We start from the raw sequence: 17092 nt of genomic DNA, 5'->3' as shown, positions 1-17092 counted from the left end.
GCGTGTCCGGCGCACGCGCCGCGCATCGGGACACCCACGTGCGGGAGCGCGAGCGCCTGCGCCGGCGCTCGCGGGCACTCGCCCGCGCGCACGCGCCCTGGGCGCACCGCGGGCTCAGAGCTTTTTGTTCAATATGAAGAACTTTCGCGCCCTCATGGCCGAGCCATCGCACCCCGTCCGCCGAACGTCCCGCGCAGCACCTGGAACAGAAAACAAACCCGATTTTCCTTGCATCCATAATCGATATTTATACTTTCTCTTTCCTTGCTCCCGCGCGACATTTGCGACATTTCCAACGGGAGAAAGGTACGTCTTATCACTCGTACCTCCATCGTGGGTGATTTTTAACGTCATAATGGGATAATAAATTATCCAATATCAAAGTTGATTTGAATTCATTAATTTAATTTCATCTCAAATGTTTTTCCACGAGGAAGGAAATGACAAATTCCATTAAATAATCCAATGCCTTCCTTGAGCGAAAGAGGAATTTTCCTTCGCACTGCCCCGAGAAGGTGGAGCACCGCGAGAGATCGCGCGGTCATATCCTCGCGATGTTTTCCTTGATATATAGGAATGTTTCGCCTAATTGACCCTCGAGGGCAACGGACGAGCCGTGATTCGCGACTTCTCCAAGGTCCAACACGTTTCGAACGTCATGGTCAACACGTGACGAATGTCATGGTCGCTGATCGCTCTCCGTATTTAATTTTTATCCTCCTTTTCTTTCCTCCTTTATGGAGATATACTTTTCCCTCCTCGTGTCGGGGCGAGCAGCGAGTCGATTCGAAAATCGATACGCGCGACCGAGGTCTGACACATGGCCAAATAGGACACGGTGTGGCAGGTATGTAAACAAACTGTTTGCCCGATCGGGGATGTAATTGCGACAACGCCGTTGTCGGCGGTATATTTACGACGATAACCGCGAGTTATCAGGGAACGCCGAACCGCGATATAGGGCGCCTTGGCGATTGTCTCCGTGAAGGCATTCCGGGGACGCCTGTTATTCGATACACGCTTGGAAAACATAGGCCTAACCGCCTCCATCGAAGATCGACCCGAATCGAAATTTACGTCACTTCGATAAGACGATTTTCTATCTATCGACCAATTTGTCGAAAATAATGAGACACCTAAAAATCGAATTTCACTTGAAAATACATTCACTCCTCGGGTGAAATATAAAATATCACGACACCTTTTGCCAACCTTTTCCTCGATTTGGGAAAAAAAAATAAAAAAAGAAGAAAAACCAATAACGAAAAAAAAAAACAGAAAAAGAAACGAGGCAGTCTTTTCGCGCTTGCGCGCGTAGAAATGGGCCACTTTTTATTTCCGCCTTTTTATCCACGGGAGGGGCGTCTCTCTCTCTCTCTCTCGTTGAAATCGTGGAAATAAAGTGGAGTCGAGTTGAAAGGGGGGTTAAATTTATCTCCGCTTCGATGACTTCCAGCCGGGTCAGAGTCGAAGGAGTACGAAAGAAGGGAGAGCTCGAATTAATGGCACGCAGCCGAGAGAGTCCCTCCTCCACCCTCCCTCTTTTTCTCTCCTTCAGGGCCCGTTCCTTTGAAGAAAATTAAGTCGCGTTGTTTGCCAGCACAATTAGACCAGAGCCAGATACGTTTATCAGAAATCGTGTCGTCATCCCGTCTGGAGGGAACGATTCAGACCTGGGCTCTCTTCCGAGTAATCTCGTGCTTGGTGTAAGAGTCAGTGTTCCGTGCCACGAGTACATTCATGGATCACTTGGGTAGATAATGAATATTAATTTACCGATGTAACGAACGGTCGATCCCGCTTTGACGATGGCTGGTTAACGGTCGCCTATATTCTTGCCGTCTTAACCCTCTATCTCGAGTCCCTCCATGGGCTAATAATAAGTAACAAACTACTCACCGCCGCGACTTAATTAATAATTAACCCAGTTATCGATTGCGCATGAAAACACGCGTTGCAACCGCGACGAACCCCGGGGAGAGGACGCAGGATAATAAATCGGGTCCTTTCCACCCAAACAAAATAAATAAAAAAAAAACAAATAAATAAAAATCCCACCTTTAACCCTTTCAATTCAAGTAAAATTGTATTAATACGGTAAATATCCAACGTTACGTCCACGTATACATTTTCTTCTTTGCAATGTTTCCACTAAACGTTTTCCTATGTATAAAAAATAAATTAAAAAAAAAAAAAAGAGAGCTTCAGTTACGAAGTACGTAAAAATGTATGTACGTTTCCATAGATTTTCATCACTGTAGGAAGAGTACCCGTACTCGGTCACGGAGAGGGGGGGTCAATTCTACGGAATAATTACTCTGTCGATTATTCATTCACGTACCTCCGTGGTTCGATTAGCCGTATAGTCATTGCACGCATGATAAATCCCGAACGCGTTCCATTCACACGGCTGATGAATGTCTGCCCGCCGATCGCGGTAATTCGACGGCGCCGACTGATACTTACGTGCCCTATTACCGTAATTATCGCGGTGGACGTTTTATTTTTGTCAGGGGGAGTAAACAGGGGAGAGGAAAAAAAAAGAAGAAGAAGAAGAAGCGTCGCCGGGAGGCCGCTGCGTTTCCGCCGACCGACGTGCCGGGCCATACCTCTTCGCGTGCCGCGGCTCTGCCTCCGCCGAGAGAGAAGAACCAGAGGGAGGAGAGAATGAGAGAGAGGGTAAGAGAGACGAGGAGCCGAGTTTCGAGATAATTATGTCATTAGGTGTTTACTGCCACGCGAGAGAGAGAGAGATACACCTCTCTACCTTCTATTCCGGGCGCTATGAGATACACGGACCCGCAAATATCGAGGCCCGTCACGACGCAGGTCGTATCGATTCGCGGGATCGATCGCGAGATCCTATCGCCGGACTTATGAGAGAACCGATCCCCGATACTCCGATAGCCTTACATTCCCGGGGCACGGCGACGATCCAGAGACCCGATTTGTCCGACCGCCTTGGAGGGGCGGGGGAGAAATCTGATTTATACGCGAATCGGAATGACCCGCGACTTACCGGTTTATTCCCCTGGTTCGTGTATTAATTTTATGAATTTTTTTCTTTTTAATCATTTACCATTTTTCTATTCATTTTCGAGTGTCGCCAGCCGCATCTAAGACGAGTAAGACCGGGCACGTACATGGTTAAAAGTCTGAAATTCCCATATCCTGAGGTATTACGAACGGGTCATGAAAATATTAATAAAATCTATTTTTCAATCTGGGTCCATCGAATCATGTGAAACCTCGGCACGTGACCTAAGGGAAAACGCGATGCTCGTGAATTTTCATATTTCTGATATTTTTCAATCTTACGCCAGGTCGGGTTTTTTTTTTATTTTTTTTTTTAACGAAACTCGAATTTGAAGGGTCGTTTATTCGCCAGGGCGAGGTAGCGATTTGTCGTTGGATCGGGACTAGATTTCGGAAAATTGAGGAATAACGACGATTTCTTGGGTTATTACGAATCTCTCGAACGATCGACGGAAGTCCCTCGATGCGTTATCACTCGCCGTTATCGGCGGATCTCTCGGTTTTCCCCCTTTTCCCATTTTTCACGGGGAACGCGGACTCGACGGACGTCACGGGGGAATATATGTGTAAATATACATGTACATATGTATATATATCGAGCGGCCGCGATCCGCTCATTCATAATTCCCCGAGATAACGCGGTAATAAATGTACACGCCTTGTGGGTGTGAGTACGCGCGAACCCGCCGCGTAACGTGGACATGCATTTTGCGTCTTCTCTCTCTCGCTCTGTCGGCATTTCGCGACTTGTTGCTCGGCGAGAAGATTCGCTTGTTCACGTTTCAGTTTAATCAGTTTAATCGTTTTTCATTAATCCGCGCCGACGTCGTCGCCAAAACGGATACGGACGAGACTTCGCGATACGACTCCCGACACCGAGTATCGATCATCCGACCATTATGATTCACAGGGAAAGGAAAAAGGGGCCAAAGGAAAAAAAAAAAGAAAAAAAAAAGAAAGTGGTACGACGAAAGTACTTGAACAAAAATGACACAAGGGAAATATATTTATACGCGATGAAAAATGACCAAGGTCTATCCTTGACAAACTGACCTTCCCCTCCAATTACCGTCTCGGTACAGGGCGACTTAATACACCGTTCCACTTGCAATTACGCACAAGACTCGTAAAGACTCGTTAGTGCTTAACCCTTTCAGTGGCAGCGAGTTGCAACTGCGCAGCTCGATCAAAGGTAATCAAGCTGCGAGGTACTCGGAGGGTTAAAAAAAAAGAGGGTTTCCTCTTATGGTGGTATAAATCGAGAAGAATGGGAAAAACGAGGGGCAGAAATAATCGGGTAGGCGGTATTTCCTGTTCGCGATGCGTGTCTTCGGTAGGGAAAAAAAAGATGGAAAAGTTATAAAAAAAAACATATATATATATATGAAACTGAATAAAACAGGTTAATAAGAATAATAAAACGCCCCGTCGACGAAGGAGCGATCGTGTGCGTGCACTTGCATCGGGCTAAGCGCCGATTGGCGATATCAGCGGTTTCCTGTTCGCGATGCGTGTCTTCGGTAGGGAAAAAAAAGATATAAGAAAATGAATAAAACAGGGGTTAATAAGAATAATAAAACGCCTCGTGGACGAAGGAGCGATCGGATGCGTGCACTCGCATCGTAGGGGAAAAAAAAAAAAGATGAGAAAATTAGAAAACAAAAAAAATATATACATAAGAAATTGAATAAAACGGGGGATAATAAGGATAATAAAACGTCCCGTAGACGAAGGAGCGATCGGATGCGTGCACTCGCATCGGGCTAAGCGCCGATTGGCGATATCAGCGGTTGGCTCGACATACGCAACTAAAATGGAAATAAAAGCCCCTCGGATGCCATCGTGGGAGGGCCTAGCGTCGTAATAATCGTTATTGTCCAGATTATTCACCCTGAGAAAGTCCCGCGAAGTACGCATCGGGCAAAACAATGACGGAAAGATTGACACGAACGGAGGCCGAGTGCGTAGGTACGCGCAACGGCCGAGGACAAAATACAGATAATTAGCAGTAAATAATGACTCGACGATGGAAAAGAACAGCCAGTAATGGGCGATAATACCGGATCCCACGATATCCCGGGGAAGAAGTGTCGTCTCCGCTTTTAAAGAGACGTACACATTCCGCGTATTCCCCCAATTAACGCGCACCTCGTCATTACGAGGCGCACCCGTCGTTAACACGTAAATCCGTAAAACCGCGAGAAGTAGTTAGAGCTCAAGTAAAGGGGAGAAGGGAAGGGAGGAAGAAAAAAAAATCCGCAATCTCGCCGAAAATTATGCCGATTCGTCGATAAGAAAACGGCCGTAGAGGTTCGATTGACGTCACGTGCGCGTTAGATACTGCTACCGAAAATTCAATTAGCCCGGAGGCGTATATACGATTCCTGGGAGGGAAAAAAAAATAAAAAAAAAATAAAATAAAAAACACCTCGAGACTCGCCTTGCCGATGACGACAACACCGCCAACGCGTGTGCTCGTAGGGAATTATACGTCTCCGTTTCGCGATTAGATTTATTGCCTTTTCCCCACTCGGTGAGTCGTTAAACGGGGAACGCCAATAATCGACGCCCATCCACGTCCGCGTTGCGTATAACAGTGTCCTGGAGTTGCTTCTTTTTTTAGAGCCATCTATTATCAGCGTAAATTAAAAAAAAAAAAAAAAAAGGGGAAAATAGAGGCCGTTTCCCCAAACGAAACCGATGCCAAAACCGTGGTAATACGCTCTACGAGAGAAAACGTGCTCTATAAAAATAATTGAATCTCTCAACGCAACGTAGTTGAGTTTGACAATGCACATTCTGCGTAGCACTCGGTAGGATCGATCGGATTGGTCTTGGAGTTGTGCGCACTTTTCGCCTCCATTACTAGGCACCGATTTATGAAGCAAGTCGTGTATGCTCGGTGGCACGCGAATGGCTCGCAAAGTTGCGATGCAGATTGCGAAGACGATTGATTCCCTCGGGGGAGGTTAAATGGGAAAAGTAAGGAGCAGAGGCTAGCGAGCACGAGCAAATAACGCCCTGGTTTACGAGTCTTTACCGCACCGGTCAATCGCAATCGGCGATTTTTTTCCTTGTTCTCTCTCGCCCCCCTTTGCCCCCCCCCCCCCCTCCGCGCCCAGTAAAAGCATAATGGCGAGAAACGAGCCGAACAATCGGCGGTATATCAACCTTCGTAAAGGCAGCAATTGCCTCGTTGCAACGGCATTTCCACCGACCGAAGTATGTACATCGCGATCGGCAGAGCAAGGAGGCACGACCGCAAAGCGTAACTCCACCAGACCGAGGAAATGAAGTGCACCGTTCGTGCCGATACTCGTGGTTTTGGAATAAAAAATAAAAAAATAAAAAAAAGATATCTGCGATATCCGCCCTCAAAATCGCAGACTTCATTGATTGCCTCCTCCTTATCAAGGTAAGCTCGATAAACCCGATGAATCGACAAGTTAACATTTTCCACCCCAAAAATTGCTCCTACCCCGATAGATCCCAATTTCCAATCCAATTTAATTTAATTCATCCCCGTGATGTATTCCACGAATAATAAAAGAAAAAGGGATATATAAAGGAAAGACTAGAATGATGGATATTGATATGAAAATATTTATCATTTCCGTGGAAATGCATATTTACCGTCCCGGCTTAGTTCCACCGTCGAGATATCTCGAAAGGGGGGTTATAATATATATAATAAGCTTCAATTGAGGGCACGGCTCGAGGAAGGAGCCTTCACTTCGCGAAACTTATCGATACGTCCACCGTTGACGGAAGTAACCCCCTGAATCTAAAGAGAGAGGGTGGTTGCGGAGAGAGGGGAAGCAAACTTTAAGCCGGAAGAGAGGCTTTCCCCTCATTTCGGTGCATCAAAGCCATCGAGACTTTCTCAGATTCTTTCGAGTCTCTTTCCCCCGACCTCCCCCGCGCCTCTCGTCCGCCCACAATGCAGCCGAAGTTGAAAAGTTCAACGAACACTTCTGCCCCACCAAAGTGCGGTATTCGAATCGATTTGAAGGGGGTTTCACTTCACCTTAACGAACATACAATTAGAAATAACAAGTGAAACGTTCCGTGGACGCGGAAAACCCGCGCGGCGGGAATTTCCCACTAACCACATTGTCGCGAATACCCGGGGCGGCATTTAAATGGGAACACCAGAGAGGAAGAAGCCCGATTTTCCCGCGAATCTAGCTCGATGAAATATTAGTGGCCGCGTGCTTGGGAAGATGAAACATGCGACGTGCCGTGGGGAACACAAGTCTCGGAATACACCGCAAATAAACGCACGCCATTTAAACGAAAAGACTGCACGGTCGCGACAACATCCCATGAGCACGCATCGTTTTATATTCTCTCTCTCTCTCTCGGAAAGGTACCGAAGAAAAATCCCCGAGACCAGGGTCGATCGAAACGAGGATATGTTTAAAGAAAATTAAAAAAAATAAATAAATAAATAAATAAATAAAGAATCGCTGATTTTCATTACTAAACCTTTACCTCTCTCTGTCGAGATCGATCGCCCGCGAAGAGTGCGTAGGAAATTTATTTATTTATCCTACGGGTAATTGGCACCCCGGGTGTTGCCGGTATTATTTCACCGAGCCCGAGAAGTAAAAGGACGCGCGTTCTTCGGGGCGAATTCCACCCGGTAGTTTAGAAGGCATTGCGGAGGAATTGGTGCACGTACGGGAACTCATTGTCGAGGGGCCTCTTCCCAATTTGCATGCACTTTGCGCACGGGAGACGAGACAGGAGCGCATTCGAAAGCAGGAGGAGAAGACGCGGCGACTCCACGGTCGGGGGGGGAAAAAAAAAGAAAAAAAAAAGAAACATCGACCCTCGAGGGCAACAATGGCTATAATTATCGCGCGAGCAAAACAAGGAAATACTCTCTCCCGCGGAAGGAACAACGATGCCCGGAGTGGAACAATGGGTATAATTATTATATTGCATTCAATTGCAGGGGGAAGTGTCCCGCAACTACCAGGTGAGTTATCCGGCGATAACGCGCGGCCCGCGTTATCTAACGGTAAGGAACCGTAATTATCGTATACCGATAACCGGCCGTATCGTATTGTTTATAGCACGGACTGAAAGGATCGCGATGCCGATAGTAATCGGCATAGCACGCCATGATTACGACGCCCGTGACATATACTTGGGGTACTTTTTTTTTTTTTCACCGGGAGGATTAATTACCCCCCGCGCAGCCGCACTGAGCCGTACTTGATCCCGACGTCCTTATCCATTTAATTGTGAAATCGGTACTACGATTTAATCCGAGCACATCCGAGTGAAAGAAATTACATATCGAATTGACGAAGCACTTCTTCGTTACCATTCAATGAAACGTCTCTTAGGTTCGATGAAATTCATTTTTCTTTTTTTTTTTCCGCGGTCCCTCCATACGTATTTTCCCGACTACGTGTACTCGCGTGAGTAAACTTCCGGGCACGAGGTATAATTCGCCCCCTCTTACATGTTATCAGCCGTGGAGTGAACTTTTTTCCTCGCTTTTCGTCTATGCGTACCACGTGTCAGTACGCACCGTCTCTCTCGTCCGGTACAGGCGCCCACGCCGCGCCGATTAACTCCTCTTCGCGTCAGAGGCTCGGGTATATTTTTATTAGGCGGCCTCATAGCCGCGCACGCGCCCTCGAGGACATTTTCCTCGTAAACAAACGCCGACCAGGACAGGACGCGGCGCAACGAGGCCATGGGAATTGGAGCACCGACGTTACGTGCGCGTACGCGAGTGCGTGCCCCCTTGCGCCCTCGGCTGGTCACGCGCTCGCTCGCACGGCGGCATGCGCGTGCGCGGGGAGAAAAACGTGGCGGAGAGGAAAATCCCGCGGGGAGGAAAACACGTGGGAAGGAAAACGCGCCAGGAATCGCGAGAAATGGACTCGTGCAGCCCATCGTGGAAATCCGACACGGCCCATCTTTTCCCGGGTATATAGGCACTTGGCGCGACACTCTACCGCCGCGGCGTGTACTTGGCAGATAGCTCGTTCTACTAGAAGCTCCCGAAAACCTGATTCTCATCGACATTTCAGTGGGTTTATTTCTAAAAAACACACACGGTGCCGCTCATACTAAAATTCGACGGTGTAACCCTTTACCGTGCACTGAGACAAAGGATTAGTAAATTGATACACGACTGCAAGAAACGATTATCTCTTAGAGGAAGATTTCACGTTCTTGATTGATAGGAATTTTCTTCACTCAGTCTGACGTTTCTTCGGGGGTATTTGAATCGCAGGATTTTGTCGACGCGCATCACGTCGGGTTAATTGAATTTTTTTTATTGAATTTTTCTTTCCCCTCAGCGTGTAAAAACCGAACGTGTAAAGCAGAGCTACACCATTGCTCTCGGCGAAGGGATTAGAGTCGAGGAACACGGGGCACGGAATTGGGACAAAGATCGCAAACCCGTAGTTAGACCTGGATAATAGATAATAACCGGGTGACCCTACAAATTAGGGGTATATGGCATGCGCTTCTTCGGCGGATCCGCGATATGGATCCAGACATTAATCGGAGAAGAAACCTCTAAATATAGACGCGGGCAACAAAATGTCCAGGGCAAAAGGTGCTTAACTACGAACAATGACCTGACATACTTTTCGCGTGTTCTTTACCGAGTCATAAAATGCATTGGCTGGCATTTACCGTTCCCTTACATCCTTATTTTCGAGAAGACAAGTAAGGAGCCCCGTAAATCAAATCGCGGAAAGTATCCGTACAACGAGACACCTTGTTTTAAATATAGACACGGACACGGATGCGCAAAACCGCCATGGTATTTAGCCGCGTTTGCATGTGAGCAGTGAAAAATCACCGAAAGGAAATCTGCATATCCGAAAGGCTGCGCGTGAGCTTAATAAAAGGATCGCAAGGCACTACCGCGAAAAACCCTCCCGAGGTATCTCGAGGAAAGAACGAAAAAAGAAAAAAAAAAGAAATTAATAAAAATACGCACACATTGTACTTAATCTGCCCGTCAAGGTACCGCGTCTACAATTTACCTCGCACGGTAATCCGTTTTAAGTACACCGGTAATTTCGTGACATTACCAGGGAACCAGGTTTCGTGACCACTGTAATACGAGGTGGCCAATTTTCTTTTTCTTTTTACGAAACCGTGCAGAATGCACCGATTCGTTTCCCTGCGTAAAACAAATAATTATATATGTATAAAAAAAAAAAGTTGAACCACAGTGCCTCATATGCTGTTTCGATCAGCATTGGTTTAAAAGGAAAAAAGTTGAAAATGGTCATTTTACCGATTTTGAGGCTACGGGAGGTTTTGCAATTTTTTTTTTTTTGACTATCAAGGACCATCATATCGATTAAAAAAAATTACGAGGGCATTTCGATGGAAGATCGGTTAAAAATAAAAAAATATATATATATAGATATATGCAGATTCGGACAACGTAAAAGAAACGCAGTAACGATAACGCCGCGCGGCGCTTAGATAGCGTTACTCTCGCATCCTCGATTTCAAAGTCACATGACAAACGCGGCCGCGATAAACCACCGAATACGAAGCATAACTAGCGCGCAATGCCATTGGATTTAGTGGCGTCCCGACGCCTGACAGGCCTCTCCCGGTAAATTCATACATGTCGCATGCCGAGTATCGATCACCGGGATTTAAAGCGCCGCGGCATCGATCTCCAGTTATTAATAACTTTCCCGCGAGATCCCCCGTTTAGTTTAGTTTCTCGGTTAACTCCACTCCTCGGGGCCTCCGAAGACCCCGGACACAAGACGAGCTAAAAGGAACCGATGAAATCAAGAAACGCGTCTCTACTCCCCGCGCCACGTGACTTTGACGTCACGCGTCCTAACGTCGACCATATCTTTCATTTTTATTCACGCTTTTCCGGGGATTCTAGTAACGGCATAGTATATATCGCCTCGCCGCTCCTCCAGGAAATCCCTTCCTAAGCTCTGAAAATTTATCCCCCTGATAAATTAGAAACGTCCAAGCACTCGGTGCCACGTGGTTAAGGTGACGCGAAAGTGGCATCGGAGATGGTCTCGTTTACGGAACCTTTTTCTTCCCGAACAGGGGTCAAACCTTACAACGTGAATAGGAAGACATTAAGAGAGATCCTGACGGCCCGCGAGATTTCAATTTTTCTCTCTTTTTTTTTTTAAATTTGTTCATTAAGACTTTCAGGTGTCGGGACCTTCCCTTAACAGCCCTCGCATTCACTATCGCGTTCAAGATATCGCGTTGATACCTGACAATTTCGCGTGGCTAATATACTTCTTTCCGGTGCGAGACAAAAAAAAATTGGGTTACAGCGGCCCACGGAACTATACGGCAAAGATAAGACGAGTCATGCGTAAACGAGTCGCCCAACGCGGCCTCGTGGTCTGGTTCTTGCGGTATAATTACTCCTAATTGCCGTTAATGCGAGAGATAAAAGGGGGGTAAAAATAGGTTACCTGAGCTCTCGATAGCACCAGCTTAACATAAACGCAGGAACGCCGGTCTCATCCTTCCACGTGCCGCGTCGCTAGTCCAAGCCGAGCCAGTTTTCCTCGTTCGCCCTGTCACGCTACAAAAACAAACGGCACCTTGACGTCGACAATGTACACACACACACACACGTGTCACAGCCGACCATCCGTCCCGGAAGGGTGCCCCGAGCGAACTGAGCTTACCGACGAAAGCAGGAATTTCAAGAGGCCTAATTTTTCCCCCACTCCTCCCAAGCGTCCCCCTCCCCCGCGCGAATCGAGGACGACAATTTGCGCCAATCGGGAGGAACCTCTTCTACGCTAAATATTATGGTGATCCGAAGAAGGGAGGGGGGGCAATCGAACGCGGGGAACACCCGGGTAAAAAGTTGCGATAACAGCGAGGCAACCCGACACTCTTTCACTGAAATGGATTGAAAGAATAAAAGGAAAGGGGGGAAAAAGTGGGAAACACAGATAAAGGGTTTAACCTCTAAACCATCTCCCTCGTATTAACTCCGCGACGCGATAGCGAATTACTCCGCGGGTAAGTGACGCAGAATATAGAAACGCATCCCCTGAAATTCTCCGGTAGATTGCAAAAGTTCCCGAAGAGGTGCGCGTCGTCCTCGGCGTCACACCCAACCGCGACACGTTTACGATATTTCCGGGAATTTCCAGTGTCGCGTCCACCCCGTCCTTCCCCACAGCACGGGGTGAAATGCGCGTCCGGCGTCGAGATTCCGCGATGGCGTCGGTCGCGTTAACGGGTCCGGCCCGAAGGAAAAGAATCAGCTCGGCATATCATAGCGACCACCGTTTATTCAATCCACGTTCCCGCACCGCGTCCGGGTACGGTAGTTCGACGTAGCCTCCCGTAGTCGTCCGGGTAAACAAGATTTACGCGATCGCCCGGTGTATAATAAACCACGAGGTGGAGCAGGACAGAAGGAAATGACGCGTAATTCTCGAGGCTTAGAGGGGAGCCCCGCGCGGAGACGACGGAGGGAGAAAAGGGAGGGCGAGAGAGGGACGGACATACGGCGAGGGGGCGCGCCAGAAAGAGAGAGGGAGAAGGAGAGAAGGACGAAAGGAGCGGGCCGAGACGCAGAAGGAAACGTCGCTTAGAAGAGGGTACCCGCGACAGACGGGGGTTGGCGGGGTGAATACGGGGTCGAGAGTGCGCAAAAGGAGCACCCCGTCCCCCCGGCGTCTGCGAAGTGGCCGTATCCTCGCTGCCGGGGGTTCGGCCTCTCCCGTGGCGCGTCGTCCAAGGGCTCGCCGACCTCCCGAGGCCTAGGCGGGATCTGCATTACCGACGCGCGCCGCGCCGGGAGCACCGGGCCGTCTCGCGGTGTCATTTGAAATTCAACCGATACTCGGCGAACCGTTGAGCGAGAGAAGGGGGGGAAAGGAGCGAGGCGTGCGTGCGCGGCTCGGAACGTACGCTCGCGAGGAGAAAAAGCGACGGAGGGGAAGATGAAGGGGGGACGCACTTTCCACCTGAGGGAAACGCACGGGTGTCGATAAACGTTATCACGTGGTCCCCGGCCATGCTCCGCTCGCGGCTCGAGGTTAGGCGTCGCGCGGAGAGCCGAGCTAACCTCGAAGTCGCGCGACGCCGAGGGCCGGACTCTGCGCGAAAATGGCCGGGGCCGCGGAGGACGCGAGACCCGGCGAGGCCTGCACGCGCGCGAGAGAACCACGAGACGGCGTCGGGAGTCGCGTCGAGTCACCTGCCCCCTTCGTAGGCACTCTCTTTTCTGCGCAATAAGAATTTTTGCGTCGCGCCGCCTCTCCGGCACGCACCCGCGGCGCGGGCCCCTGGGGAGGGGCGGAGCGGCCGCGAGCGCGCGTGCGCGCGCGCTCCCCGGAGTGGGGGGAGACGGAGCGGCCGCGTCCTCGTATTGCGTAGTAAGTGCTTGAATGGATTACGTCATGCGCCAGAGGCAGGCGGGCAGTCGCCGACACACCCGGGGAGAGCACTTGTTTACAACGCCGAGCGCCGCGGCGTTTCCGCGGGGACCGGGCGAGACCAGGACGGGCACCGGGAGGGCCGCGGCCTTCCCCGCCCGCGGGTCGAGGTTAGGTTACGCCATGTTTACGTCGATGTTTACGTTCTCGGCGCGGCCGGGTCGGACCCTTCGGAGGTGGCGGCCGAATACCGAGTCGGGGACACTCCCGACACTTCCCGAGGAGGCGCACCCGCGTTCCCGGGCACGGTGAGCGCGGAGTTTCCCTCCAGGTCGAGCGGACGTCTCGGTCGGCGGCGCGAGATGACGGGGAGATCGATCCGCGCGACCCGAGACGGAGCCGCCGGGAGGGAGGGCGAGAGGGAGAGAGAAAGAGAGAGAGAGAGACGGAGAGCCGGCGCGGCGGAGGGAGGCGGTGGCGGGTGGGTGGGATTTTTGCATGGAGTGCTGGACGGCCCCCGCGTCGTCCCCCACGTGTCGGCCGCTCTCGAGAGCACGGCGTCCTCGACTCGCTCCGTCTCCGTCGCGCCCGCGAGTCCGCCTATGGCGCTCTCTCGCGCTCGCGACTAACCTCTCTTTCCCCGGGTCCGTCCGTCCCTCCTGTCCCCCCGGCGCGGAGTATCGACCTCGGTCCTCTCTTTTCCTCGTCGGCCGCGACCCGGCGCGAGCACGTGGAGCCGGTCGCCGCGACACCCGGAGCGACGCGCGCGCCTCACCTCGGCAGCACTCGGCTCCGGCCGTTCCCGGCGTTCCCGCACACAGGGCAGGAAGCGTCGAAGTTGACCACACGCCATACGAGCGAACACTGCATCACGACGAACGAGTCAGCTGGTACCGATGTTGACTCAAACAGGGGCGTAGGACGAGCGGGGCCCCGGCGCGCGCCGGTTGGCGCGCTCGCGAAGCGTGGGCCGCGTTCTCTCGCGCGCCGACGCGACGCGCCGCGTCGTTGCCCCGGTCCCTCGGGTGCACTCGCCTTTTTTCGCTCTCCCGTCCCCCTCCTCGCTCCCTCTCGCGCTCCCTTCCGCCTACTTGGCCGCGCTCGGCGCATCGCGGCGCCCCTCCCCTCCCCTGCCCCTCCCTCGAGGCCAGACCGCCGTTCCCCTCTCTCGCCCGCATCGGCCAACCGATTCCTCCCGCGCAGGGCCGGCCGGCCTCCCCGGGTCCCCCGTGCCTTCACCCTGGTGCCCACTCGTTCGATGCGTTTCCGTTAAATCCCTAACAGCGAACTGCCATTCGAGCTCACCTAGCTCCCTCGCCTCTCGCCGTTCCTTCTTCCCTCTTTCTCCCTTCTCCCCCCCTCGTCCAACCGATTCCCGACGCGCAGCGCCGCGCCCTCCGAATCGCGGGCCCCGCGCCAAACGCGTCCTCCCCCACTTCTCTCTCTCTCTCTCTCTTTCCCGATCGTTCTCGGATGTTCCTCGGTTTTGCTTCCTCGAAGCCGAAGAATCGACGGCTTCCGGCGATTCCGGGACTCTGACCCCGGGGCCTCGGCCACGTGCGCAGTCCCCGAGCCACGCGTATTTCCTCTCCTTATCTCCGGCTGCGCGGCTAACCTCCTCCCGCGTGCCCCTGTCTCCCTTTGCCGGAATTTGCCGCCCTAGGTCTACCGTACTCGCGCCGTTACGGGCCTTTAATTCCGCGGCGCGACGCCGCACTTTATCATCGCGCCCGCCCGCCTGCCGGTCCCTCCCCCCTACCCCCCTCACTCCCTACCTTCCTAATCGCCCCTCGCGCGCCGCGATCCGCGGCTCGGGCCTCGCCGGCGCGCATTCCTCCGCCCGACAATCCACGCATGCGCTAGCTGCGCGCGCGTCGCGCCCGCTTACCGACCGCGCGCTCCGGCTTACCGACCCCGCGACTCGGACGGTTACGACCCTTCGCGCGCCGCCGGCAGGCAGGATCGTCGTCAATGGCAGGTAATGGACCCTCGAGGAAATTAAACCCTGCGTCCTCGTTCCGACCTGGCCTCGTTATCCTTTTCGACCGTTTCGATGTTACGCAACTTAATTTTAGGACAACTTTGACCCTCTTCGCTGATATTCTCCAGGGACTCGAGAGCCTCCACCGACCTTGGAGGAAGCTTACACCCTGCGATGAGTTTGGGAGTTGCTAGGGGGAATTAATGGGAAGGAGGGACCGTTTGATATGCAGTCTTAAATGCTTTTAATTGGGGCAAGGTGGGCTCTGTGAGGTCCGAATTAAAGATTCTTGCGGAGTGGCGGGAGATTAGAGCGTTTTGGGATATCTATAAAGAAAGGGATATGGCAATGGGTGTCGATGGTCGATCGTTACGCACTCGTAATCTTTGGTGACATGGTGAATGAACGGCTATTTACCTTCCGGGACTGGAATGTTGATACGCGAGATTTATCTGGAATCTTTCTCGATAGAGACCCGTGACGCTCCATTAGCGGCTGAAATCGGCGATCGATCGATATTATATATCGTGATATGTTTGTTTAGCGCCTGATGTGGAGGAACCTGTTTCAGAGGTTGGAGTAAAAATATTTAAAATCGGAGAGATTGGAAGTTAAGCGTCGGTGGGGGTTGATGGGAGGAACAAGGTCGGTTAGAGTCTACCGGGATTTAGGTTTAGGATGAAGCATAAAAATTTCATATTACGCACCTTGGATACATCGTAATTATAACGAGCATTTCTTATACTCCAGTTCCCCCTTCTCCACGTATCCGCCCTCTTGGGTTCAATCGAGGGCGTTTTAGCTCTTATAATTAGACGCGCTTCGTCTCTCAGGTGCTCGTAAACACGCACCGAGGCCACGTGGTCCTCTGTAATTAGGGAAAAACCTTCGGACACGTGAACGAATAATGGCGTGGACGTTTCCGAGAGGCGTTCTTTCCCTCCCGAGGGAGGAAGAGGGTCGATGGCATCGCGTCCTGCCGTGAGTCGCTGACATTCGACAGGTGGGTTTACCCGAGAGACCCGGCGAATTAATTAACCCGTGGGAATCGAAAGATTGCGCAAGATGAACAATGGAAGTAACTCGCGATAGCTGGAATTGACGGTGGCGCGAAAGTACCGTCGAAGAGGCCTCCTTTATGAAACTCATCTCCGAGGTGGGTGCACCGAATCCCTTTAAATCTTACAATATATATATATAGAGGCTGTAGGGAAGGTCCTGACGCCCGTGAAATTTCAATTTTTCTACACAATGAAGTCTTGCGAGTTTCGGGACCTCCTTGTTCGCGCGGCGGGATTTCGAAGAAATTCGGTACACCCAATACGGGGAATACTTTCACGGACGGTGCCACTTTCACGCCCCTTTAAGTACCATTTTATCCCACTTTCTTCCGGATATATATCTACCCTCGACTCCTCTTTAGCTGCGAGGAGTCATTAGAATTACGTCGCCCTGTTTACGGTGACGTATGTCGCCGGGAACACGTGACCCTCGGCAATTGAGCCGGAATTCTGGCGGACACGTGCGCCTCGAATGGCCGCTCCTTTATGAGAGGTGTTGCGAGAGGGAACTCCCTTTGGAGGGAACACGGACGGCGACGTTATTCCCGGGGCTCTACGCGTAAGCCACTGACATTTGGGAAAAGGTCGTTACCCTTTAGGACACGAGGCGAGGCGTGAGTCACGTC

The 17092-nt window shown here is 51.3% G+C and overlaps 1 long non-coding RNA gene across 1 annotated transcript; it reads right to left on the bottom strand.

Annotated features, from left to right (window-relative positions):
* Positions 1-136: 136 nt before the first annotated feature.
* Positions 137-14282, bottom strand: LOC105701978. The gene is made up of 3 exons (XR_001104259.1): positions 14200-14282; positions 11496-11608; positions 137-200 (listed from the first exon to the last, which is right to left on the bottom strand). It is a non-coding gene; the product is annotated as an uncharacterized LOC105701978 (long non-coding RNA).
* Positions 14283-17092: the final 2810 nt, after the last annotated feature.

Source organism: Orussus abietinus, unplaced genomic scaffold, assembly GCF_000612105.2.
Source record: "Orussus abietinus isolate OABI.00-Male unplaced genomic scaffold, Oabi_2.0 scaffold22, whole genome shotgun sequence".
Classification (NCBI taxonomy): domain Eukaryota; kingdom Metazoa; phylum Arthropoda; class Insecta; order Hymenoptera; family Orussidae; genus Orussus; species Orussus abietinus.
The sequence above is the reverse complement of the archived record's forward strand: the minus strand, read 5'-3'. Positions and strand labels throughout refer to the sequence as shown.